The 26,609-nt window shown below is 46.2% G+C and overlaps 2 long non-coding RNA genes across 3 annotated transcripts in view; one reads left to right on the top strand and one right to left on the bottom strand.

The window, feature by feature from the left end:
• The window catches only part of LOC109144315, a 140,878-nt gene that overhangs the window by 112,187 nt on the left and 2,082 nt on the right, over positions 1–26,609 (bottom strand). The gene's annotated exons all lie outside the window — the stretch shown is intronic.
• Positions 16,304–24,917, top strand: LOC120411080. Its single transcript, XR_005603494.1, has 3 exons — positions 16,304–17,040; positions 17,757–17,856; positions 24,655–24,917. It is a non-coding gene; the product is annotated as an uncharacterized LOC120411080 (long non-coding RNA).

The following is a 26,609-nucleotide window of genomic DNA, read 5'->3' as shown; positions in this document are numbered from 1 at the left end:
GATTGCCCTCACACACCACATGGCTTTAGTTTCACCCCAAACCTTCATGTCAACATTTATATTTGTTTCAACCTCAGGAAGTAGAAGCATCCAGTTTCCTGGTAGTTCTTAAAATATCACTCATTTTACCTAATCCATTTTAGCTCTGCATGAAGACAAACTTCAGGACAGACCTTCAAATTGGCATGAACTCGGGCCACTTCAGCACTGACAGTATTTCTAAAGGTTTGAAGAGCCAGTATAATTTCAATATCATGTTCTGTTTTGCAGCATTATGTCCAGGGATTTTCTAGCTCTACACTATGACAGGGAAATTTTCCTTTTCCATATCCCCTTTTCCCCATTATAACAGTACCAGGATATAGAAGTGTGCAAAAAGGAAGTGTCTTCTCTCTACAGTCCTTTTTTCCTTCCTTCTCCAAGAAAAAAGCCAACAGGAGCCCGGAAGGACCAGGAGAAACTGCTCTGCAGTCTTCTAGTTCAAGCTTGTTACTAAGTTAAAAATCAGAACTGATGTCAACACTGGTGGTACCAGCCCACAAGTGTTTCTCCTCCACCAAAATGATTTTTTAGAACACTGTGATTTCCTATCTCTTTAAAATGTTTTCAAGCCTGAAAACTTTTTATAAAATATTTTGGGGCAACAAGTGAAACATTTGAGCTAAAAAAACTTGAACTGTAGCTTGAAAAACCCCTTAACACTTTTTGCAAAAGCTGTTTTCAAAAGTGGGAGGTTTTCCTCCCCAGAAAATATGGAGAACATCGTGTACAGGTACTTGTTCTGCTAAAAAGACATTTTCATTTCAAAAATTCCTAAAATATACTCCCTTCAGGAATCAGTTTTTAAAATACACTGATTGTTTTGTTTTGTTTCAGGGGGACACCAGCAGTGACTGAGCAGGGGTAGCAGTGCCTGCCCTCACAGCTACACACAGAGCAGAGCATGTTTTCCACTGCAAATTCAGCAGGCAGGACAATTATCCATAACTCTCCATTTCAGCAGAGCTACAGTGCTTTAGAGCTGCAAACCTGACCCAGAGTCCCTACTCCTGGACGTTTAAAGCTCTGATTTGTGCCCTCCCATAGCAAAGAGCCCCACTGGTTTCCCTGGGACCATCCAAGCCCAGTGGCATTAGAACCCCCTGTGCCCCCCGCAAGGTTTTCCCTGCAAGTCGGTAACGCTCAGCTCCCGACCTTAAACCGATTTCATGGTAGGATGGAGGCAACAACAGCCTCTGACATCGGCCTCCACCACGGTGTCACAAGCTTTGCCACTTCAGCAGGATGGGTGTTTGCCAGCAGGAGCAGGCGGCTCAGGATGCAGCCTGTATTCCTTCCTTGAAAACAAAATATATTAGTTTTAAATGCAAGTCGCAGCTTACAAATGCCAAGAAATTCCTCTTGCCACATGAATGTTTCCAGAATGCTGTGCTGAATTAAATGGATTCAGCTTGCCTTCAGATCCACACATACAAAGAGACAGCTTGATAGATAAATACATTTAGGGTGCAGACAGCTCTGGTCAGTGGACAATTAAGGATGGAAAGACGATGGTGCCTGGGTAGCTTCAGATCCAGAGCACAAATTATTCCTGCTAGAGAATTCTATTAGTAATATTTGCATCTTGCTAATAGAAATCCAATTACTCAGAATGACTCTGAGCACGTTATCCATTTTTAGCAAAATTTGCCTTATTCTGCAAACAGGTTTTTGCTTGATCGTCACTTTACTTTTGTTCCCGCGGTCCTCTGGGACGCAGCATCCTTCAAGGACATGTCAGAGGAGCATGCTATCCCGTCAGCCCCTCGCTTTGAGGCCTAGCAGCTGAATCACCCCCAGCCCTATTTTCTTTTCCAGTGTTAGATTAGCGAGAGGGCTTATGACCTGCCATCTGTCACTGCAGTCTGCTGACTGTGAGGCTCTGCTCTCGCCACAACATTGCTGAGGAGGTGGAAGGCTCCGGCGGGGGAGGAGGGCAGGGGAAAGAGCCTTTCCATCCTGCTGCTGCTCCTTGCTCCAAAGCCATCCCTCAAAGCCTAGCCCAGCAGAGCATGCACCAGGGAGGAGCAGCACCCACCACCGAGGGTTTTTGGTTTGGCTGAGGGGACATTTGCCATGCAGGGGCTCTGGTGATGAAGTGTGGTGGTACCTCGGAGGCAGGCGGCTCTGGACCTGCGGCTCCCGCATGCTGTTTGATCACACCTGCTGAAGCTTTCCCAGCCTTGCCAGGGAGAGCCAGGCAATGTGACCATGCATCTGGCTTCCTGGCAAGGAGAGGGATGCCTCTGGCCCCATGCCAGCACAGTCCATCTCCTCCTGAAAATAGTGCGCTGTTTAAAAAAAACCCCACCAAAATCCGCACACCCCGCTGCATGCACAGAGCCAGGGCACAGCTTTGTCACCCACCAAGGATGGGTGACCCATGTGGCCTGCCACAGGACCAGAAGTGCAGAGGGTTTGGGGAGAAAGCAACGCATCCACTGCTGAATTTTCCTGCCTGGCTTAGAGGGTTCTGACTGCAAAGCTCCTGCCCTGAAGAAAGGAAATAACTTCTCATTGCAGCAAGGAGTCATAAGACAGCAACTCTCCTTGCAAGCCAAGGGAAGGAGCGTTCCCACCTCCTGTTGGTTTGCTTGGAAAAAAAAATCTCTGCAGAACTTCTCCAATATTTTCCACTGAGTCTCAGTATAATTGTACCAAAGCTCACCAGCTCCATCCCTGCTACAGCAGATGGGACTTTTTCAGATCAACTTATTTCTGTCTTAAAAACAAGACAATGTACAACGTGAGCAAACACCAAATCATTCCAGTTGCGGTATCAAATTTCTCCCCACGGCAATTCCTTCACCCTCCAGTTCCTGAAATGGTTTCTACTTCAATGTCTAGCCTAAATTCTGCTCTCAGTATCTCTGCTGGGATATGCTCAGGTCATTTCCACCCAGCAGCCACTATTGTTATAAAACCATGAACATGTATGGAAAACCCAGCAGTCTGAGGATCAGAAACCTGATTTGGGACTTTGTGTGTCAGCAGCAAGGGTGAACCTGCCCATACATTGAGCTCTGGTGCTCAGGGAGGGGCAGCCCTCCAAACTGGCCTCCAAATAGGTCCCCTGCCTTCTGCATTTGGGTCTGTCAGCACTGGGCTGCTCACATCCTCCCATGTCGTATGAGAAGCCTCCAGAGATGTTTCTCTGACTGAGAAAGAAGAAAGGACTCACGAAACCAAAGGAAGGGAGCAAGATAAAATATTTCCCCAGCCTGAAATTCCCTGGGATTGTTTCAGCAGAAGCTGATCCAGCTCTGGAGATCCAAGCAGCCTCAGCCAGACCTCTTTTCACTGGAATAGGGCAGGACAGGGGTACACTGCCACCTTGCCAGAGCATTTCTTTATACAGAGACCCTTTTGTATCCACAGGTAAGCATGGAAATAAGCCTTGCACACCATGGTCAGATGCCACGTCCTGCCATCCCTTTCCAAACAGTGATCCATCCAGCAGATGGTATTGTTGACAAGGAGCCTGTGAAACTGGCACTGCCAGTCCTGCCTTCCCCGCAGTGGTCCATGACCTCACCGCAGAGCTGTTCGGGATGTTGCTAAGGCACATGTGGGCAGTCTGGTGTTCACCAGCAGATATTTCCAGAAATAAGATTATACCCCCTCCTAATTGATATCAGCAAGAGCCACCAAGCCAGGGCGAGCCTCCCCCGGGCACCCCCATCCATGCTGTCACCCAGAGCATTTTATCTGGATGTAGTATGAAGATTTTGGCCTCATGGGCACTCAGAAATCCCAGAGAAGTGGCCCCTGGACACACAGAGATCATCTCAGCGCATTTGGGTTTGCTGCAAGTGGTCAAGCTATTTTTGCAGCATATGTGTAGCAGGCCAAACACAGCTTGAAGAATCACTGGACATGTGTTACCCGGTGTATGTGCACATATTTCTGCACCAGAAGCCTCCATCGGGAGCATGACACCTTTTATCATAAGGCAGCAGGACCCAAACATCCAGCCCCGCTCTGAAGCCACGCACACAATTTGAGTGCAGAAAAAGCAACAGTGTGCACAGGCATAAAATTAACTGAGCTCTGTTATCCCCTCCAGCAACTCTGCATTCAGGGATGCTGCAAAAACACAATAGCAGAAGAGGACAAAGGACAAGGATGTGGGTGGTAGAATTTGGCATCAAAGCAGGAGCTGTTCAGCTTCAGTTTTCCTAAGACAATCTGGCCTCTTGCAGCCCAAGGAGCACACAACAGGTACCGTGCAGAGCTGGCACTGAGCAAAGCTGCTGTGGGAGATGCAGATTAGACCCATGCACAGGCTGTGCGACTCACCAGGGTATCTTGGACCTACATTTCTGGACCCAACCCCTCTATTTCAAACAGCTACTGGAATTGCACTCAGGTGGGTGATCAGGCACAGCCACAGGCAGGGATACAGGTTTCCAGTGAGAACCCCAAGCTTCCTTGCCTGCCCAACAGAAGGCTGATGCCAACCCAAGGGGTTGCATCCCCCAGCACAGAAATGAGCTGGGGAGACTTACTGGGGTGCAAGTCTGGAGGGGTAAAAACCACTGAGCCACTCACCCTCTCCTTGAGTGCCCATTACAGCCCATTAAGCAATCCTGGCTTCTCTTTGCACCAAAACCCCAGGGGAAATCAGTGCCCTGGGTCTGCTCGTGGACATTTTGCAGCATGAACTGGGCACGTCAAATCCTTGTGCATTAGACATGCAGAAAAGCCAAAAAGTCATTTGGAAATAAGGAAGTGTATAAGTTACTCTAGCTTGAGGGCTCTAGTAATTTATGCACTGAGAATTTATACAGGTCATGTACCTATTTACATTGCTGTGCTCTAAAAAAATGTACAGTTACCTTAGCAACTTTAACATTGCAAGAGAGTACAGAGCTTTCTTAAAGAGACATTGTCAAGAGTGGTCAGCCTGACCAGCCTTTCCCTTGCTTCCCTGTGTCTGCTGGATCCACATCCTCCTGTGCTTTTCCCCTCAAATATCCATGTTGTTATTTTAACAATGAAAAAACCACCTCAGGACTCGCATCACCTAATAGTAAACAAAACAAGCCTACCATGTGCAAGAATGAGGAAATGTCATCAAAAAATAGACAGAACTTACTCATTTCATCATCCTGACATGTTCTGAAAGCTTAAAATGATTTTTCAATTTGTGGAAATTGCCTAGACTCTATAAAAACATAAAGCATGCTAGTTACACCTTGGGGCTTTCAGGTTTTTAAAAAAACATTGTAGAAGAAATCTAATAAGCTGACTAGGCAATAAGCACCCAACCTCTCTAATTTGTTTTAGTCAATTCTCCCCTCTTGCCAGGATTTTTCACTAGATGTGTTCATACAGTGTTTTTCCCAAAGCCAAATTAAAAGAGAATCTCTTCAAAATGTTCCCTAGCACCCAAAATGCAAAAGCAGCTACTCAAAAGATAAACATTTTCTCTGCCCATCACAAGAGTTCTGGTACAGTGAGGTCCTACCAAGTCTGTTGCCAATCTTTTGCCAGCCCTGTGAAAAGTTTTACAAACTAAGAAAAGATGTCTGATAAATCCCCCAAGCTGACAGTTGTGGAGAAGGACAATGAAGGAGAAATTCAGGATGTGGAGGAGAGCATGGCCACCCTGCTCAGGGAATCAGGCAGCCCTTCCCTTTCTGACTGGAGTGCCCAGAGCAAGCACTGATTGATCCCCAGCACAATTCTCAGTGTGGCTCCCAAAACACAAACTTGCCACCCCAGATGATTCAGGGTGCACTTCACCAGCTGCCAAAACTCCTCCCTCATTCTCTGCAGCTGCTAAGAGCAGAGTAAAGCAATGGCAGGACACACTGTCAAGGAGGGATTGTGCTACAGAAAACAACAATGATTTTTTACAAAACCCTTAGAGACACAATCAGAAATGGCCCAGAAATTCGGCACTGTGACGCTTCTGGAATTTTGACCCTTCTCTTCCTTCCTACCCACATCTACAAGCCACTGAAAACACAAAACACACAATAAAACACCTCTTTTCCCCCCATAGCTACATAACAACCATCCATCTTTCAGTATTAAGAAAAAAAAAAGGTTTATCTCCCAAACAACTCTGGTTTTGCAAACCTTAGAGAGCACACAATAGGTTTAAACAACAGCTTTTTTTTCCCCAAAAAGCTATAAACATGATATATTCCCTGCAGCATCCTGTGAATAGTGAAGGTGCCTCTTTTTTTGCACACAAAGGTTGTGCATGTTGAGCTGGGGCAGAGAGATCAAGAGGAAAGCTGTAAACCTCCTGTTTTCTGGCAACCACTTATTCCTACATGATCAAAAAAACCAGTCAAACTGTGGCTCATTGCAATCACAGGTACAACAACAAAAAAAGAAGATGCAAAGCAGCGAGATGCTGACTCCTGATGAAAAGTGTATGCCCCCAGTCAAGTTCTACAGTTCTGGGCCCACACAGTTGGATTTTAAACCAGTTGGGCCAGAGAATTAGGGGAAATACCTGCCACAAAACTCAGGGATTTTGCATTTCCAACTGTCCCTTTTCCTGGTAAGCATAGCACACCTTGGGGGCTCCATTTCAGGAAAAGATGTGGGAGTGGATCTCAGAAATCACCTTCATAAGCAGCACAAGCAGACTCCCTCCAAAGCAATACAGCTGGGCTGGGAATTCATTCCTCTTCCCTCTTGCCCTTCTGGTTATACACAACCAAGCCACAGTGATTTTCTCTCAGTATTGCACCCAGCTGTCCCATCCACACAGGGCTGCTGAGACAGTTTGGAAGAGGCTGGGCAGCAGCATCTGGAGTTCTTGTAACCTGCTCCACCTCTGCAGGGGGGCCCTGAGTGACCCCCCCATGAACACCCTTCCTTCACATCACCACCCTCCCCATGGAAACCAGCAGAGGATAATGCAATTTTAAGCCATATCAGTTGTTGCAAGGAAACATCTCTTCTAAATCCAACTTCCAGACCTGCACTGAGGAGCAAAATTCCCAGGTTTCTGAGGCTCCAAACAAACAGTACAGCCACTGTCCAAAGCAGCATCCCACCTGCCTTACAGCCTCCCTTCTCCCACTGCCCTGCAGCAGGAGGAGTCTGGGAGCAGACAGGATGGGGAGAGGAGCGGCTCTGCACAGCTCCCCCCTCTCCCCATCCTCCAGGCCGTGTCCTTCCCTGTTTTCCGTGGAGGGAGCGCTGTGCCCGCCGTGCCCAGGTGCCACAGGCAGTGTGACACTTTGCCAAGGCACTGTCAGGTCTGTGCTGCGTCACAAGGAGCCCCTCCACATTAATTCAACTTGGTGGAATAAAAAAAAAAAAAAATAGAGGGAAGGCAGGACAAGGCACAGCAGATGGCTGAGGACAGATACTGCATCCCATTCTTCCTTGCTCTGCAAGGAAACAGCTTCACTCTCTGCTGTTTATCGTGCTGCTCCTAGCTTTCTTCTTTCCACCAAAAAAAAAATTGCAGAAATTGGTGTCCAAATACCCAAGGTCTCCATGTTTTTGTTGCCTCCACTTAAATTTTGTGGCTTTCTCTCCCCATTGCAGCTCTTGAGGCCACATAGCACAATGAGGGTGCGATTGCTATGAGATAATCACACCCTTGGGGTGTTATTAAGCACAAGGCTATGCCTCGTGCCTCTCACTCTCGAGGGATGTGATTATATCATGATAACCAAACTCCCCAGAGACACCTTATTGCAATTATGACATTTCTTTCAGGTTTGTGTATGAATACATTATTCAAGGAAATTACTTTGATCACCAGAAACTTCCACTTAGTGTTCAAATACTTAAACTGGATGGTTTACCAAGATGAAGTTCCTTCCTTACAGTGTTTGACAGGGAGAGAAACGGGGCTTTTAATCTGAGCAGAGCAGCACCAGGGCCTAATCACCAACATGCAGATGCACTCTCTCTTATTTAGGATGGCAGTTTTGCAAATATCCCAACTAATCCAAATATTCAACCCATATTTTGGCAATTCCAATCCTTGGAGAACTCATCCCACAAGTAATTCCTCTGAAGAAACACTTAAGATAAAAAGAATTAGAGATGGAGCTGTTACCTTCTGGCTTCTTAAGCACTCAGACCTGCTGGTTCGAGGATCAGAAAGAAGTAAGAGCTCCTCTTACTGACTTTATAAACTTGGCTGGGCCACTGAACTGGAGTAGCCTCACCTGTGTAAGGCACCCAGCATCCCACCAAGTGTTTCCAATGACCTCCAATGACTCTTTGCAATGACTGACCCAAATGCTCCAGCAAAACTCGTTAGTTTAATGTGCCCACCTGCCTCCCTTGATTATGGAAGTCTCTGCAGCAGCAGGAGCTGTTTGTACAGCTGGTTTTCTGCTTCCACTGTGGTGCAAGAACAATCAGATCTACAATGCTGAAGGGTTAAATAGTTGAGGGGCCAGAACTAGTTCTACAGATTAGTGGTGGGGCAAAATCAAGGTCACACAGCAGATAGGTCACAGGAAAGGCCAGCACTGTGCCACAGATGGATAGTGTTAGCTGATAAAAGGTGCAGCCAGAAGGTCTCCAAAGCCCATCAGATCCTTCAGGGACCAACTGAATTAAAACAGAGAAGCAGAAATAACACCTGCACCCCAATAGCAATGAATATTCCCCAGGGACATATGGACTGAGCAGGAGGGTACTGTGGATCTGTTCCTGTGCTTGTTTTAGTGACCTTGGCTGAGTGTTTATGAAATACATATTGGTTATCGATCGCTGTCCCCATCCCTCACCACAGAGAAACCACAGTTAATGGCATCGGTCTGGTGTCAGAGAAGCACAGAAAACATGCACAGAAGAGGACACAGCCTTAGTGCTTTGTGGCAGGGATCAGAAAATACACATCCAAACTCAGTGGCATCATCCAAAGGCTTTTTTCCATAGTTTCTGTACAGCTGGGCTGTGTTCCACAGCAACACTTCCTGCTCCAAACAGCCCTGCTATCGCTGCTTCTTTAACAGCCAGCAATTCCAAATGTCTGTGCCACCTTCTACACCAGTCCAAGGGGTACAAACAATATGTACCTAATTTTTTATGCTCTCTTTCAAATGAAAAAAAATAAAATAAAAGGCTTGTGCCAGAAAAAAAAATAAGCTCTTATTAACCAAATTCTGGCAGTTTGGTTAAATAGTTTGTTTTTTAAAAAGTCCTGAATGAGATGGGAATTTTAACAAGAGCTCAGTGTGCACAGTACAGCTGAACAACCTACAGGAACATTCCCACTCTGGGTACTCAGTTAATATCTTACTGATGTTATTCCTCCACTTGTGACCAACAGCCACAGAAGATATCTCATCATTTTTCCAAATTTCCTATGCCAAGCCTGTCTTTCCTATGCAAAGTATTAGTCCCTGATCACCTGTCTCTGCTAAACATAATTGCATCCTGTCATGAGCTTTGATCTCTAAAATAGAGATCATCTCTAAAATTGCCAGTGCTCAGGGGCCTCTGCCTTGCTGACACGTGCTGCAGCAGAGCTCCCTCACGGAACAGTTTAAAACAGCAGGAATTTGGCTGTGCTGGCTGTGAGGTGGTTCAACCTTTTATTTGGGACTTTAGAGAACAGCTTATTGGTGAAGCTCCTGACACCCTTGTCCATGGTAGGACTGAATGCCGTGGAGGTGCCTGTGCTGATGCTTCTTCAGCCCCAGGTGGCTGCCAGGAAAAGGCATCTGCTGGTCCCAGAGGTCACAGACCATGCTCTGGTGCTCTTGGAAAGCTTTGTCTTGCTGGGCAATAGTGCTGTCATGCACCTACAAGCCCACCTGCAAACGGGGAATACAAATTCCTCCAGTCAGCACAAGACCTTCTGAGAGCTGCTGCAATTCTCCTGTGCCTTCCTCAGCCTTCCCACCACCTTCCGAGCCCATCACGCTCACACCTCTTCCTCTGAATTTGAGAAGCAAAGTGGAAGCGTCAGAAAATCTGTTACACAGGTGATGCTTCACTTACAACAGCCATGAGAACGTTTCTGCCACAGGAGCCAAATATATATATAAAGTGCTAAAGATAATGACAGAGTGTGCATTACCAGCCTCTCATCGCTGTATAGTTATTGGTGATAAATACAAATCCATGGTGAATGTCATATATCTCACATCCTTTGCTGACTATCAGTAAAGGTGACTCCAGGCAGGGGCAGCTTATCTCCAGCAGTGTACCAAGTTAATTGAAATGAGTTTAATACCAGCTCAAATGATCAAATTCCTACACACACGACTTTGTTTCTATCTCTTCAGCAATGTGAAAGGCGACCTGCAGAATTACAATGTGATGGAAAGTGCCAAGAGAGCTGCTCAGACACATCAGAGGGGGGAAAGAATGGGGAATTCGGTTAAGAAGTGCATTTCATTGCTAAACAATCCCTGTTGTTTGAAAGCTCTGGATGATGATAAACAAAAATATTAATGCAGAGTAGATTCATTACTAATGTCACTATGAACTGGTATTTACAACCTTTGCACTGCTGCTCACCCAGCCTTCCTCAAACAGTGTTTTTCTTTACACTATGAAGTTGGGCAGAAACCAAACATTTATGTGTTATCAGGAAAATTGCCTCTTGCTTATCCTGTTATCACAGCACGTGGGGAGTGATGCTGGGAGGCTGAAGCAGCTGCTCCCACAAAATAACTGACAAAGAACATCCTTGGGGTTTCTGTGCACCAGGACTTGCTGATGGAGGCAAATGTGAATTATGGTAGAGCTCAGCCCAGCACAACTCTCTGCATCAATTTTAGTACTAATTCAGCCACCAATTCTTCCCCTTTATTTGGCCCAAACCTTCTTTTTTTATACCATTCATGTGCCCCACTAACCCAGACGTGGTAGTCCAGGCTTAAGCTGGGTAAACTGAGGCTGAAGAAGATTATGTGTGGAAAAAGCCCTTTCTGTGATAAAAGAGAGTGGGAGGCCCTGGTTTGTTTGGCCTGGAAAACCTGAGGCCATGGGTGATGCCCCCTGGCTCTCTCCCCTGGTTTGGAAACAAAACACACACCTTGGAAAGCTGCTTAGACCTTCCCTCAATGCACCCACTGCACAATAGGAAGAGCCTCCTGTGTTCATCATGAATGCAAATAACAAATGCAATTTGTATACAACAAACGCTCCTTTGGACAACCAGCAAGAGCAATAATTATATTTCTAAAAATCCCCCGTGAATCAGATCCTCTGTTTGCAGCGACTGTATCACTCAAGAGGAGGTCTTAGATCACTGTATTTCTCCAAGCTAAACCACTCTCCTCATGGTAACAAATAAATGCACTTGTTATGGTGTACTTGGTTCTCATAAGGACAATTACGCAAGGACAGCATCAGTGCTGCCAGAAAATGAAATCAAGGGAGGAGGCAGTGGTTGCCAAAGCTGAGCCTGTACTTTATGAAATCCGATTCTCTCCCAAAGACACAACTCGAGCCTGGCAGTATTTGCAGAGGTGACACAACTCAGGATATATTCCCGTGTTGCAAAATTCATTAAGGGCAGAAGAAGACAAAAAAAAACCAAACAAAAAAACCCAAAACAAAGCAAAACCTCAAACACTTTACCATCTAAGGAGAGGAGTTTAAAATAAATGCACAATGAAAGGTTATGCTGTCATTAAAGGAGTAGCCAACACTTTCCAGCATGAGTTAACACAGCACTGCACAGACACTTTGCATTTGCAGCTAATCTGCCAATGATTAAATGAGCTGTTATTGAGCATTTGCCCTGTTGAACTAGGTTTTTCTTATCCTTATTAATCATTCATTTTGCACTACAGTAGCCTCCTGTCTTTAAGCAAAACATCTCTTTTTTTCCTTTTTTTTTCACTTAGGCAAATTTACTCTTTTTTTTTTCCTTTTCTTTCGTCTGGTGATGCCCTTTCTGATCCCAAGAGCAGATAGCTGAGCAAAGGCATGGACAAAACCTGGGAGAGCTCGAAAGAGCGTGGGGAAGCAAATTCTTTTTCCACTCAAACTTCAGGAGTTGAAAGTAGAGGACATGGCTGGAGCCACTAAGCTGTGGTGTAAACACGGCCATTTAAGAGGATTTGCATACCATTTATTAACCTTCCAGAGGAACTACACAGACCCCAGTCAGGGAAAACAACTGTGTACACATGTTCCTTCCATTCTTGTTATCGAAATTTCGCTTCTGCCAGCCACCTCCCAGCATTGTCCACAGGCAGATAAATACTGGGAATGGGAAGGGGGTGGATGGATCCAGCCTCTTCCCTGTCCCCTTCGGGTTTCATGAGATCTGGAATTCATTTTTAGCTACATTTTAAGAAGAAAGGTGTGAGCAGGCACCTGCTGTGCTTCACGTATTTGTTAATGTCCAGAAAGGAAGGTGATCCTGTGATCCAGGCAGTCCTGTCAGGAGGGACTGTGGATGCTGGGTGGATGCGGGTGCTGAGTGCTGGTGTGGACCATCTGCAGTGCCGGGGGCTGTGGCAGAGCCTGCAGCACCTCCCATGTCCTCAGGTTCCTCCACGAGGTCCCAGTCTCACCTTCACCCTAATTTAGGATTTCTCCCTGTGCCACCACAGTTTGTGCCTCAGTTTCCTCAGGATGAAATGGGGACACCAAGGCCTCCTCCCCTTCCTTGGGCACTCCCAGATCCCTCCTGGCCCTGTAAGCACCATCCCTTGCTTTCTTTTTGCTGTATTTACTGCATACATTTCAAGGTGCTTAGTAAAAATTCTCAACAGTCAATTTTACAACATTCTGGAAAGAAAATCTTCTCTATGCAGGCATATTACTGAGATTTTTTTTTTTTTTGAGAAATACAGAGGAAACAAAAGCAAAAAACTGTTCCCTGAGTAGTAAGTAAATTGTGCACCCACACAGGTTAAGAGCAGACGGCTGGCACACAGACACAAACGGGGTGGGGAGATGCTGGATGGAGAAATTCCAAAGGCACCAACTGCCCCATCTCCCACAGAGCTTGAATTGCATCTCCACAAACCCCTCCAGCCTGTTTTTTTTTTTGGATGTCTGTGCTTCATGGAGAGCAACCCAGTGGGAGGGGGTACAAAGTACCCTGGGACTTAGGAGATACAGACTCTCATCCCCATCCTACCATGTATTTGCAGAGCTCCAGAGTCCCTCCAGTTTCATCTGCACCACCTTGAGAAAAGGCCAGAGCCTAGATTCTGCAACCTGCACTTCCTTGGAACCAGTGGTGCCTTTTACCATGGCAATATCTTGGCGCCCCAGTGCCTTAGCAGGAGTCCTGGTGTGCTGGGACTGCATGAAGATGCATGAATTTCCACGAATTTCCCTGTAAAGCCCAGATTTCTATCCTTGAGAATTCTCTGCACCATTTCTAAGAGTAAAGGTGTGAGCTGAGTTTGGAGCTGGGGGTGAATGGGGATGAAGATCAAACATCACTGTAAAGGCATTAAAGGCACCAGGGACTCCTCCAGCCCCTGCTCCTTCCCCACCACACACACAAACGTTCTCCTACTTCAAAGCTTAATACATTATGTTACTTGCTTTAAATAAATAAATAGATAAATAAATAAAATCAGGAAGCAAAGCTTGTTAGAAGGGTTTTTTTCCTCTGCTATTTCTTCTATTTTTTAACTTTAAACACATGTTTCATTCACTTTACTCTTTGGTTTAGAAGCTGGATTCACTACGTTTCTTTGCTTTCGTATAACAGCGTGTTGTAAAGTTTACTCTGCAAGCACTGCGTAGGAAATGCTTTGAAATAAAGCTCTGTAATTGATTTTTCATTGATTTTTTTGGTTAAACTACCAGACCTATGCCATTTTATAAAACCATATTGTTATGTGTTTTTTATTCAGGTTATAATTTATTTTAAGAATAACTTCTTTAAACTCTTAATGTAATGAAATCCACCTTCATGATAGCTACGCTACCACTAAAAATCCAACACCTTCCAAAACCCAAGGTGGTCACACAAATCCTGACATCCAATATGCTAAAGATATGTTTGGAAAGTGTAATTAATGTAAGACAGAAAGCAAAAAAGAAAGTTCTGAAATCTCTCCCAGCAATCACATACTTCTCAGTGTACTACAAATGCAGTTCCAAGGGCTATTTTTAGCCTGGCACACACGGGTATATTGTTACCCAGCCTGCTGCTAGAATTAATTTTACATATCTTTCTGATGGAAGAAGATGCTATATTCAAGAGCAGGCACAGAAGTCATCCTTATCTTGCATTCTCCATGAGAACATTTGACCTTCCTGATTTGGGTTCATTTGACAAGAATTTCCTGGCTGCTGGATGATCTGCATCTCATGTAGAATGATTATAATAAAAGTTGGTATCACAAACCCTACACAGAGCAGCATTCTCTTCACCTACTGAAAGGTGACATTTTCCAAGCTGTTACCTAGAGAGCAAAGGACAAATGGAAAAGATCAGTCACATAAAAGCAGCATTATCATAACATCCCATGGCAATTTCAGGGTCCTTTGAAGGCCAGATGCTTCTGCTCCATATCTAAATTTCCTATAATAAGAGACTCAATGGAAACACAAACGTCGCAAAGTAAGAAATCCTGGCTAACCTGCAATTTCAAGTAATTTTCTGTTTAGAGTTGGTCAATGTTTTTCTGTGTGAAAGCAGAACATTTTCCCTGCAGTGCCAAGGAGAGACAACCAAATATTGCGAGTGAAGTTGTACAAAACACTGTGGACAGATTGGAACCTTTGGACTGGCTCAGCTGGGTGGGAGCTGCAGCTGAGGAGCTTCAAGTGAGGCTGAATTTCCTCAAAGGGCAGGAATTGTCTGGCAGGATCCCACCTCATCCGTGGCAGCTGCTTCACAGCAAACACAAGACACCCTAGGATTGATAATCCCAAACCAACCTGGACACAGTGAAAGCTTTTTGGTGGTTTCTTCCCACACCAAAGCAGAGAACTTCCAATGCTTTTTTAAAAATGTTTGGTTCTGCTGCAACATATTGGGTGTATCTGTTGTTGGTGTTCAGTGCTCAGACTCTTCTGAAGCCTCCAAAGTTTGCAAATCAAGGGTTGGAGTGAAACCCAAGAAAAGCCAGTCCCTCACAAGATCTGAGTGTGGTTTGGGCTCAGCAATGAGCAGCTCCTGGGTACACCCCCAGCAAGCTGACGTATTCCAAACTCTGCAAGCTCCATTTCCTTGCACAGATGGCAACCTTGCATGGAAGGTCCACAGCGAACTCTAAAACTGTCATTTCAACCAAACCCTCGTGTTGGCCCTGCCTTTCTTAGGCCAAAATCATGCCAGACTATCTGCAGGAGCTGGGGAAAGAGACTGGCTTTAGGAGAGTGCAAACTGACTTCATTGGAACCACTGCCAAGCCAGGCTGATGGAAATAAGAGGAAAATCACTGTCCTCCAGCCTGAAATCCCAGAGGAAGCAGAGCCTTTGCACAGCCCTGGTTCCCACATGCTCAGCCAAAAGAGAACAAAAACAAATAAGGAAGGCAGGGGACAACATCCATGGAGTCTGACCAATGCACGTATCTACCTGGCTTTGCTCTGCTAAATCATCTCAAAATATAGGCTGGTTTCCTGGTTGTTGTTCTTTATTTATATATTTTGGTAGGAAGGGGGCGGGGGGGGGAAGAAAGGAAAAAGAAAAAATCGATTCCTCTATAATTTACGGTGGGGTTAAGGCAAACGTGAAGCCCATGTTAAGGCTGTTCATCTCATGATAAGGCAGCAAAAAGGTCAACAAATTACTCTCTCCCTAATGGTTCATTTGAACCAATGAAAACAGGATATTTTATCCTCCCGGGTCAGGCCTGCTTAGAAATCCTACGTCCCTTTCCCTCTCTCCCTCCTCAGCCTCCCCCCATACCCCCTCCCTCCCTCCCATTCCCGGCCCCTTTCTTTTAACTCTCTATCTCTGATCCTCCAAGGTGACCTTTTCTCCCACTCCTAATACCAAATTTTCTGGCTGAGTGGCGCTGAGCGCTGCTGCCGCCCTGGCCGGGAGTCCCTGGGCTGCAGGGGCCGGGTTTGGAGCTGCAGCCCAGCCTCGGGACGGGCTGTGCCACGCTGATGCTGCTGTGCCGAGCGGGAAAAGGATCCAGAGCCGGAGCGATGGAGGGGGGAGAGCCCTGCGGTTCCTGCCCTGCTTGGGAGAGGTTTATGTGGCCATCGGAGCCTCATCAGTTGTAACCTCTCAGGGGATGATCCAGGGTTCTCCTGCTTTAGCCAGAGCTGGAGCAGCGAGCGCTAACTGCTGCCTATTAGGAATAGCTATCACATCTAATTGTTACCCTCGCTGCTGATTGAGGGGGGAAGTGGAGGGATGGGAAGTTCAGCCGGGTGACATGATGCAGTTTTAATGAGTCTCTCTTTTTCTTTCCCTTTTCTTCTTCCATTGTTTTTTTTCCCCCCGGCCTGGCTGTTTTAATATGGAAATATAGTAAATTCCAGCAAAATCAGGCTGGCACGCAGAGCACAGACCGAAGGCAAACCTCCAGGAGGCTTTCAGCAGTGGCTGGGCAGCAATAGCAATACAGAAGCAATTAGTTCCTTAAGTTCTTTAGTGCAGGGCCTTTGGAAGGGGGTGGACACTAGATTAAGCCCTGCTTCATTTGCCTATTTATTCAGCTGTCAGAAGGCTGAAAGGGTTAAATCGTGTGTTGGAGCAGAAAGCGTCCCCAGAGCCCCCTCCCGAGTGACCGTCCCCGGCAGACAGCGCTGGCTCCACCGCAGCACCGCCGCTCGCTGCAGCCTGACCTCACGCATTAAACAGTTAAAAATGTACTTTTTCCCCTCTCCCAGCAGATGCAGAGCTGCGAGGTGGGGCGCCAGCACAACCTGACTCAGCAAAGGCTCCTGATGCCAGCGCAGCCCCATCGGTGCTGGAATTCACCCCAACAGAGGCGAGCGGAGCCCGGGGCTGCTCCCAAAGCCAAACACACGCTCTGCAGAATTAGCCCCAGTTTAGAAAAAGAGGATTTCTGAGCTGGGGTGCATATCTGACACCGGGAGAGGCTGGTACACAGCGACGGACTCTCTGTCTCTAAATAATGGAGAGATTAAGCTCTACACTGGGATCTGGTTTGTATTTGTTTCTTGCCTTGCTTCCCCATCCCTGCAGCCGTGTGTGTGTCTGAGCCGTGCATCCCAGGGCTGCCCTGCACATCCCAGCTCGTATTTTCCACATTTCATCAGAACTAGATAAAAAAAGTTAACTCTCCCAGTGTAGTTGTTTTGCTTTGTATGCCTCAACGCGCACACTGGGCATCAATTGTGTCTGTACCAGGGAAGGTTTTAATTACAGAATCATGTTTGTGGTGCATGACCAGTTTATCCCCAATATAGGTCACTAATTTGGATTCTCTTTTGGCTGGAGGATCCCGTAGTGCTGCTCGCTGTGATGTCTGGCAGCTCATACCCAACCCCAGAGCTTTTGCTCTTTCTCTCTGAGTTGTTTGAGATACAAATTCGAGAGAATCTGTTTTCACAATCGAAGAAATGTGTGTGTTTGGTTGGTTGTTGTTCCAGGATTTTTTTTTCCTTGAAGAATTAAAAATGTAACATATTTGAAACGTATTTAGAGACAGGGCTCACATACAATCACACACTCAGAGGAGGGATGCCAGTGCGTATGGAGTATGATAGCTCAAAACACAGAGAGAGCATGTAATGCAATTTTGTTGTAGCATATCATTGAATTTTGTTAATATAATAACCTGAAATAAAGTATTAAGACAGATTGACATGCCTGGGTAGCACAGCTGAGGATTCAAATATTTAAATCTAACATGTTCTAGCTTGTTCCTACTGAAATCGATGGAAGTTCTCCTTCACAGCTGATTGCAGTGGGGAAAAATGGATCCAGCTTATGCAGAATAATGACAGGAAGGGGAATGGGTAAGTTCAGCTGAGTTTTCAAATGTTGATTTCTCAGCTCAAATCAGCTCTAATTTCCATTTGGCTTTTGGTGGGGTTTGGGGGTGGGTTTTGGGGTTTTTTGTTTGTTAGAGGAAAAAAAAGGAAGCTGTTTTCTTCGACATCCAGAAATAAAATAGAAATCATCCCAATGCAAGGAAAGAGAGAGGGGAAGAGAGTGAAAAATCTGTTTTATCTGCATCTTCCCTTCATGCCTTTCACTTCTTTCACCACTCTTCTATTTGCCACTTTATCTACCCAAAGGATGAGACCATATCCTGCTGGAACCTGGGGGTTCTCTAAGTCTGCTCACAACAAAAACTTCAAACCATGTTTTTGAGCTCCAAATCAGAAAACACAAATATTACAAAAAATATCATAGCCTCACGCTCAATTTATGGGTGGTAACATTCTCATTCCAGTCACCTCTCTCTATTCCAAGACCATTCTGAGCAGGTAGTCGCTCTTTTAGCTGCCTGATAACATAATTTTAATTTTTTTTTTTTCCAGGACTCTGCAGCTTAACATTAGCAATTTGTGTCTGGGCATTCATCCTCCAAACACACTTCAAAAGATTTTAGCAACAAGGCACTGGTTAGTGTTTCCATCGAGACGACAGGGATGCCCCAGTTAATCACAGGAGAAACAGGCTCCAACCCAGACCCCAAAAAGATGAAATCTTTCAAAAAAGACTGCACCTATTTCAAATTATTTCTACAGAGGGTATTCTCCATCATCCCTCCCCAGGACCATCTCCTTTGATTGACTTTAAATGTCATGGAAGTTCTGGGAAATAGAAAACTTCTGTAATAAGACTCACACAAACACATTTAAAGCTCATTTAAAGCAAATGCAAATTTCCATGCTAAAAACTTGCTGTTTCAAAATGCTTTCTCACATTAAAAGCCGAGTTTTCAAAAAGGAAGCTGTAGCAGCTACAAAAGCAGACGGGAGAATTTTGCTAGAAATAAGGAGGAAACACCTCTTTTCCTTCAAACAAAATTAAATGAAATGGATTAATGAATGGCTGGGAAAATCGACAGGAAGGGTCCTGACATTTCCAATAGGAGCTCTGAAGGGAAAGAAAATGGCAATTCCCAGACCTCCCAAAACAACCCAAAGAAATCCTTTCTGTGGTAGAAGTCTGGAAAGAGGAAAAATGCATATCCCAAAATACTGCAACACCGCTCAGGGAAGGGCAAGAGAAAACCCTTCCACTATTTCCAGTCTCCTGACTGAAAACTCAACCTAAATGATGTCAGGTTTTAGCTACAAGGTTCTTTTGGTATGTTTTGTTCAGGTGGGGTGTTGGCTTGGTTTTGTGCTGTTTTTTGCTCCAGTTGCGCTTGACAAAAATCACAAACCTTTTCAGCTGCTGAATCCTTCCTGCACTGCTCGCAGCATTCCCGGGAAGGTTCACCTTCTGTGGGAAACAAAGAGTTGGGGGAGGCAGACGGGAGCAGCAGCCCAGCCCTACTGCCCCATCCCGCATCCCGGGGAAGGCACAAGCCCCTCGCAGGGTGCGACCTTGCTCAGGACGTTCCCTTTGCACCTTCCCGGGAAAGGAAAATGCCATTCCCGGCTCCTTCGGGCTCGCTTTTACATTCAAATCAGCCTCCCGGGGCACGGGGCTGGGCGCTCACCCCAAGACACGAGCCAAAGTGTGACTGTGTGTTCCTGAGCTGGAGGAAAACACCGGGAATACAAATTGGAGCTCGGATCGTTTCCTGGCGTTATTTCACTGTAAATTTAAATGGCCTTGGCATTGTGAAGCTCTCTCATTTATTTTAAAAGCAGGAAAGATTTATTTTACCCAGAAGTCGTTCAGAGTGGGATGGAGAACAACCAGGACTTGGGTTTTGCTGTTTTCCTAACAACAGCTGAAGTCAGGGCTGCCTCTGGGCTGAATTGCAGAGGGGTTTGGGGTACTTTTATTTCTCTTCCAAAATACCCTCACATTTTTCCTTTATTTCCTACACATCATCTTCTGACATAACTCCTGGTACTGTGATGTGACATTTACCCTTTTAAAACCCACCTGGGTTTTAAGTCGCAGCTTTCAGAGCCATCCCTGTATTTCTTGTACATGCTAAACATAAAAGTCCCTTCATAGGAATTCAGGTTATTTTGGCAAATGTGGGGTCAATCTCCTGGTCACAAACAAAGTGTTGCTGCTGAGAAGTGTTCTGAGACACAAACAAATACTTAGCATTAACCTCCTCCCTTTCAGAGATGGAAGAACAGGCTGGGGAACGAAAAATGACCCTAAGACAAAGAACAGACCTGCAGGGAAGCTGAGCTTACTGCTCATGCTCCTGGCTGGCAGCCCCATCCCTGTACCACTACTCAAGCTCTACATCTTTGCAGAGTATGCAACTGGCATATGGAATTTTCAAAAGCAATTTTGTAAAGATGGGCTTCTATTTCTGTGCATGCCATAGCTTTTAATCCTGAGGCAGAAACAACCAATGCCTGAGTTTTGCATGCATGCATATGCATTACCTGGAAAAGGCAGGCGAATGTCAGTTTTGGGTTTCTACCAAAATCTTCCCTTAGCTGAGTTTTTCTCAGAAACTAGAGAACAGACAGAAGCAGAGCCCTTAAAATATGTTTTCAGGATTTAAAATGCAAACTGCAGCCTTCCTCCCTTCCCTACTTGTACCTGGGGTGACATTCAGCACTCTGGGGACTCACAGATCATCCCCTAGATGCAGCACAAAGTGGCCGAGGTGGACATCACACCACAGAGGTGAATGCTGAATTTGGGTACAAGCTCTCTGTCGGACAAAGAACATGCAGAGAGAGGCTGGAGAGGAATAAAAGCAGGGATGAGAGATATTCCTGACTGACCCACTGTTATTTGAATACACAGACTCAGGCTGTGCAGAGAGGCCAGTTCTGGATATTAACACAGAGGAGATTTCAAGCTCTGCCTTCAGGGTTGGAGCTGGACTCTCTTTTGTCATATATTCACATCTCCTTTGTGTACAGCCCATTAGCTGAGGCTGTGCCCAGGCTGTCAGGGGTAGGAATAGAGCCATGTGCATGTTGGATCAGGAGTGTCGAATCCCTGGGTTTTCATGGATGCTCAGCAGCCAGCCAGGGCACCCATTGTTGGACTTGGTTGTACATGGCTAAGAAGTTCTGAATCTGAATCACTCATTTACTGCCCACTCCGAGAGGAACTGGCCCTAAAATCTGGGAGAGCTGTAAACAGCCCTTCTTCTATGAACTAAGATGAAGGTTTGTTCATATCTGTTCCTTTGGATGTTTATTGCCCTAACTGGCTTTTCATTAACTCAAGAGCTCTGCTATTAATTTTAATATTCCCAGCATTTATGACCTTGTAGCTATATCATCTGATTCCCTCCATATATACATTCTAGGTCATCAAGAGTTTGTTTCATTTTCCCAATGAAAATGGAAAAACTGGCTTTTAAAACTATCTGACCAGGTCATGCAAATTCCTACAGAGGAGTTCTGAAAAATACTCAAAGCCTGATCTTTTCTGGGCACAGACTCCTCACTGAAATTTGGGGTATGTATTCAAGTGTAGAAATTACATTTGTTGAAATCATGCATCAAAAAGTAATGTTTTCCCTTTTTAAAAAAAAATTTAGAATTCTGTGGTCCACTTCCATAGGGCTGTGTCCAGTTTAAAATTTGGGGTCCAGATAAACTTTGTTCTTCAGACACAGAGGGGAGAAAGAAAGTAAAAGGGAAAAAAAATCAGCTTTTTTGTGAGCGAACTTCTTTTTCCTGTTACTATTTACTCTGACTCCAATGAATCACTTATTTTTTAACCTTTTAAAGGTTTATATTACCAAGACAGAAAAAGATATTTAAAGTATGGATAACCATCACTTTTCCATTTGTGGCCTGTCTAGAAGCTTCCAGTCTTTGGATAAAACACCCCAGAGATATCGGTGTGGCCCAGGTGTCACCTTCCATCCTCGGCTCGCAGGAGCTGGTTAAGCTCTGCAGATTTCATTGGTATCTGTGTTCACTGATGTGAGGTTTTTAATCTTGTCCTTGGGTTGGCTCTAACTATGATCTGAGCTAAGTGGCAGCAAGGTGAAAGGAAGTGATTAATATTGTTTTCAGTGGTGACTGCATTGAGCCTCTCGCTCTGAGGGTCTGTGAGCGATGGCCATGGTCAACTCTGCACCACACAGGATTCGGCTCTGCTGATACACAATTCTCTTGAACTATCACATATGCAAGAGAACAACAGAGTCTGAGGGGAAGGAAAAGCCCAGAAATGAAATCAGGCCATAAAATAATAAATTTTCTGCTGGACTAGAACTGTCATGTCATGGGAAAGGAACAAACTGAAGAGGCTGAAAATTTGAATCATCTCCCTTCATCGTCAGGGCGGTGGGGATGCAGGGATCAGAGAGCTCTGGCTACCCCAGCTAAACCTAACACAGACCTTCAGGCATGGAAAACACCCTTCAGACCTTCCACATCTTTGGCTTTCTTCTCACTATCTTCAGCCTCTCTCCTTGATTTGAGGGGGAGAAAAATCCACTTGGCATTTGCAAATGGCTGTGATTCAATGCAGCGAAGGGTCTCTACCGCCGCCAACCTCGCTGAGCCTTGGGAACTCCTTGTGCCATAATGAAATCACATCTGCTGCTGAGTAGGGAGTCAGTGAAGGATGGATGAGTGGGGAGATGCTTTCTCAGGCAGGCTGGGCTCTACTACTTCCCGAGTTTAACATCCGTGTGCTGCACCATCTGGGCATTGGCCCAGGCATCTGCCCCGGCTACAGCGACTCTCGGGCAGGTGAGGGGGTGGAGCACGGTGGCACTGTTTGCAATGGATCAGCTGCTAGGGAGTGGAAGTCCTGATCTTTTTAGGCACTCTCTCACAAAACCCAGTGTCACAAATGGATGCCCTGATTCCAATGAGAGGCTACAGCAGGCTTGGGAAAGCCCAGAGAAGTGGGCATAAAGGCAAACAGTGAATCTCATAATGGATTCATGGTAACAAGTGCCTACAGAAGTAGCACTCTTAAACAAATTTCTCCAAGCTCTTAGAGCATCTTAAGGGGAGATCACTCTGTTGCTTGCTTTATGAGTCTGTGGAGGATCCTACTGGGTAAGAAATGCACATATTTAAGTTTATGGGAAGCTAAACCTAACATTTAGTGCCCAGCTCTGTTCATATTCAGCTCTTTGCATTCTGAGGTATATTCCTGCCATATGGGGCATTCTGGCTGACCAAACCAGAATGGGTTCTGTAATTATTTAATTGCTATAGCACGATGATACCTGTTATTAATATTATAAATAATAAACAATATGTCTTAAATTATAAACCCCAAAGAGCAAGTCAGACAGATGCATGGGGTAAAAAAAAGAGCAATGTGAAAAATACATCCCTCCAGTAAAGATGGAACTGTGGCACTGTAGGAGTCAGGGAAGTGGAAATACTGGGAAAATAACAGTTTGGTCCCTGCCTTGTGCTGAATCTGCACAAACACACACCATATGAAATAGTCTCTGTCCCGAGGACTTAAAATTCATGGCTTAGGCTGAGTGAGAAACTGCCTTTATGATCTCTCTCTCCCGTGTCTCACTGAGGAAAGATCTTCAGGGGTAGAAAGAGCCAAGTCAGTGGATTTTATCGTCTCCAGCTGGGTTTTCACCTCCATGCCCACCGAGAAGAGCTCTCTCACAGAAAAGGTTTGCAGAGGGAGAGAGGGCAGGGACTGCCAGAGAGAGAAGTACAGGAGCAGAGACCAACAAAAGGGAGAGAGCAAGAAAAGAAAGAGGCAGGACAAGGTCTCCGCTCATCTTTTTTCAAGGGACAATGGAAATGCTTTAGGGGGAAAAGCCAAGCAGGGTAAGAAGCAGGGCTGGAAGTGATAAAGAAATGTTTCACTGCCAGTGAGGGTGACATTCAACTAATCTTTCCCTGCTGTCAGTGAGCGGAGCCTGGACCTGACATCTCCACAGACAGGTCCTACATGGGCTCCCTGCCACAGCCACCTCCCCAGCTCTCCCTTCCTCTCATGTCTGGGCAGAGCAAGAGAAGGGACAACATTTACTGCGTTTTGTTTTTATGTAAAAAAAGAGTGACTTGGATAGAAATCACTCAATATCTCTTAACCCCCCATCCCATCTCCTCTCCTAGAAAAACTCCTGTCTTTACTTTTTACTGCCTCCATCAAATGAGAAGCAGAAATTCCCTCAGTGCTGGAGAGCCTGGTGAGGATCCCCATCCCTCTGCTTCCTCACCCTGCCCCTTCCAGCTCTGGAGGCACCAGCTCACATCTCTAGCAGCAAAGCCAAGGAAAGTGCTTTAACCCTGAGGGTTTTCCCTGAGTACCTTGGAGAGGCTGGGAATTTTGGCAATGAGGAGGGAAAAGAGAGGAGATAATAATAAGAGGAATGAGAATACCCAAGCACAGAACTCCACATGAATGAACGGCTCCAAGGTCACCCGGTAGATGGCATGGAGACAGGTGGGACAGATTTCATCCGTGCTCCCTGTCCTCTAATGAAAGATGCACTTTAATGTGCTGATTTCATTTGCACCAACTTCTTTTAAGTGCAAAGCAAATGCAGAAACTCCAGAGATTTGCTGCACTGCTAAAAAAAAATCTTTAGTAAATAATTAGCTTAAATCATGCATTTATGTATGTAAGTTTTGTGGTGTTTACAAATTAATGATAGTAACAGACCTTGTGTGGTAGGGTCGGGGCAGTGGGTTTACACCTCATCCCCGATTTCTTCAAAATTGTCCAGCAAAATTTTTATTCTTTTATTCTAGGGTGTTGGTGATGACACAAGGAGAGAGAAGAAATAAATCTCACTGGGACAGTGTGGACAGGAGTGCCTGTTTGCCCTGGGAAGAATTGGAAGAAGAAGAAGAAAAGAAGTGGATCGCTGCGGTACATTAATTGTACAAGAACTGCAAAATGGCTGAAAACAGAGGGATGGTATTTATAAAGCTGTCTAGTTTTGAAAAGATCAAAGGCAGAGGCAGAGAAATAATCCATTGGACGTGTCTAATTGCAAAGCGCATATTGTAAAAAAAAAAAAAAAAAAAAAAAATTAAAAAAAGGAATCCCACGCTGTTTCCTTTGGCTCCTGCCTCTGCCCGGGGCTCGGTCCGCACGGCTGGGCAGGCGCTCACCGGCAGCCGAGGCTGCAGCGCTCCCTGCACCGCCCTGCCCGCTGTGACAGCGCGGGTGTCCGCGGGAAGGACAAACCCGGAGCGTCTGTGGAGGAGAGAGCTGGGAGCAGGCCACCGGGCCACTGGCTGTGACACCCAGGGCTGTCACTCTGGGGACACACCAGCCAGATCCACTCAGGGCTCGATTTAAGGGAAAAAAACCCAAGGGCCCTTTGATGCGTGATGGGGAGAGGCCGGGTCCCCTCGAAAGCCACCCCCAAGTGCTCGATGGCTGCGTGGCCTCTGCAGTTCATCCATCCCAAACTGCGCCCGATCTCCTTCAGAACCCATCTACTGCTGTCCCCACTGCCCCGGGAGCCAGGACAGGGGCCGCTGGCTGGGGGGAGCTCCGAGGGTTGGGGAGGGGACAGGGGCAGGCAGGGCCAGGCAGGGCAGGCGTAGGCTGGGACAGGCAGGGCTGGGACAGGGCAGGGACAGGGCAGGGACAGGCAAGCCAGGGAGAGTCGAGACAGGCACGGGGGAGGCTGAGGGGGGAAGCAGTGTCTCTGTCCCTGCCTTTTGAGCCAAGGACTGTGTCCGGGACTGGCTCTGGGAGCGGAGCGGCAGAGACCCACCCTGTGCCCGCAGGCGGCCGCGGAGGGCAGGGAGGGATGCCCGCAGCCCCTGGGCACCGCGGGGACGGGAGAACCCCTTGTGCCCACCCACCGCTGCTGTTCTCCAGCTGCAAAGGGGAGAAAGCGGCTTCCCTGGACCCGCCCGAGCGCTCCCCGGAACCGGGAGAGGGGGGCGCAGCCGCCGGTCCCCGAGGGTGCCCCCGGCCCCGGGGCTCCCGCGGCCGCCGCCCCCTCACCCCGGCGCAGAGCTGAGGCAGAGACTCAAAAGAGCAATTTCACAATCGCCTATTAAAATGAGGCTGGGCGGAATTGCATTTCCCCGTCCCTTTAATCCAATAAGTCAGAACTTCTTAACTGATTAATTACAAAATTAATGAGTAAAATGGCAGCGTTTGGGTGAGGCGGGATGGTGGGGGATTTTATTTTTTTTTAGTGTTGTGCTCTTTAAAAAGACTGATGGAAATAAAGTTACCTCAAAGCATCAGGGTGCTTTGATGCCTGTAATAGCAATTTAGTTATTACATTAATACATTTCCTCTTTATTTTTAACAAGGCATTGTTAAATATGGTCTTGTTTTGTCTGAAGGAGGAACATTGGAGTTTGCATTTCCCATTATACGAATTCTCCCCGTGCAAGGAACTATTTTGCACTATTTCTCTGCCTTAGATCTCGGCATTAATGTGAGATTATCAGCGCATTTCACGGGGGGAGCAGGACTGGCAAACCCCCAAACCCGAGTATCCCCCGGCGTCCCAGCACCCCTCGGGCAGCACCAGGGCTTGTGTTTACATGCACACTTTTCCCTCTGGAAACTACAGCATCCAGCTCAGCACAACCAACCCCCGAGATGAACCCCTCTACCCAGAATCCCAAACAGACAGGGCTGATGGTTCGAGGCAGCACCAAAGCAGCAGTTCAACGCACACAAAATGTATGTTTCCCCCCCCCGCCAAAACTCCGCTGGAGAAAATACG

Source organism: Corvus cornix, chromosome 20 (genome assembly GCF_000738735.6).
Source record: "Corvus cornix cornix isolate S_Up_H32 chromosome 20, ASM73873v5, whole genome shotgun sequence".
Taxonomy (NCBI): Eukaryota; Metazoa; Chordata; class Aves; order Passeriformes; family Corvidae; genus Corvus; species Corvus cornix.
This window is presented reverse-complemented; position numbering and strand designations above follow the sequence as displayed.